Source organism: Gobio gobio (assembly GCF_949357685.1).
Source record: "Gobio gobio genome assembly, chromosome: 6".
Taxonomy (NCBI): domain Eukaryota; kingdom Metazoa; phylum Chordata; class Actinopteri; order Cypriniformes; family Gobionidae; genus Gobio; species Gobio gobio.
In genome coordinates, this window is record NC_137102.1 from 61,832,787 (window position 1) to 61,834,011 (window position 1,225).

The window sequence follows — 1,225 nt, forward strand, 5'->3', positions numbered from 1 at the left end:
TCTAAGACTCTTTGCATTTGGACATTAATGATTCATTTTGTAATGATGTGATTTCGATGTGTTTGATTGGTTCTGTGGGTCAGTAACAGTCAGACGTTCCCTCATTAGTGATCATCTCTCTCTCTCTCTCTCTCTCTCTCTCTCTCCGCAGGTTTATGTTGTTTCCCAGCAGGCGATACTGAACGCTGTTCCAGACGCACACTTCTGCCATGATGATGAACTCAAACAGTGCCAGGACACTGGTTTCTCTGGTTTCTCTGGATCTGGAACGGACTGGCTGGACTTGAGAAGGCTGTTAAAGAGTGGAGATGTTTCCCACAATCCTCCTCTGTGGCTGAGGATCATCCGTTCATTTCTCCTCCATCCCCATCAGCTCCCGAAGACATGCGGACGATGCACCTTCCGTTTAGTTTTAGACCGTCTTTTAATTTACAGTTATTAACTGCAGCTTCAGATGCAGATGGTTTGATGTAAAGAATGACATCAGTTATTGTAGAGCATATGCTGCAGATGATGATGATTATACCGATGTTAAAAACTAAAAACTGCATGCTGTGACGCGTTTGGGGCGGACGGAGAGCTGCTCGCCGCGGGGCGTTTGGGTTCATTTTTCCCCATTTGGTTTTGTTTCCCGATAAATATTTTTTAAGTATTATTTATATAAAACACATCCCAACTGAAGCCGAGGCTCATGGTCCTTTATTTGCATGCTTGTTTGATTGGACGAGAGTGTTTCGAAAGCATGTGACGATCTAAACACAAGCATTTTCTGCTGCAAGTTGTATTTCCATAGCGCTTTATACAATACACATCGCTAAACGGCGAACGATGTGACATGCAAGCATGTCTGGGAGCTTCAGAGAAACTGCAATGAGTGATTAAAGAGGTTTTATTTTAATCAAAATGGTTCGTCAAAGTTTGGTCTCAATACGCCAAAGCTTTGCAGAGATACCGCGTCAGAAGCCGCTTCGTTGATGCGTTACTCCAGAACGGTTTGGTCTATCGAAAAGCTTTTCATACATGTTTGCCGGCATGGTCTGAAGATGATCTGAGCCAATTTTGGTGGAAATCAGTCAAATGGTCTAGGAGGAGTTCGAAAAAGTAGGTTTTCAGAGAAATTCAAAATGGCGGATTGGCGGTTCTTGGCATGACCCAAGGAATCTATCAAGTCCAAGTTTTATTAAAATAGGCTGAATTAATGAAAAGTTATTAGCATTTTTGGAAA

General features: G+C 42.5%; 1 protein-coding gene across 2 annotated transcripts in view; it reads left to right on the forward strand.

Annotated features, from left to right (window-relative positions):
• Positions 1-900, forward strand: part of stk11 (serine/threonine kinase 11) — a 40,730-nt gene extending 39,830 nt beyond the window's left edge. The window contains exon 11 of one of the 2 annotated variants that reach the window (XM_079819726.1): positions 152-900. The gene's annotated coding sequence lies outside the window, so the exon portion shown is untranslated. The remainder of the gene's footprint in view (positions 1-151) is intronic. The other variant, XM_079819727.1, reaches the window with a different exon arrangement.
• Positions 901-1,225: the final 325 nt, after the last annotated feature.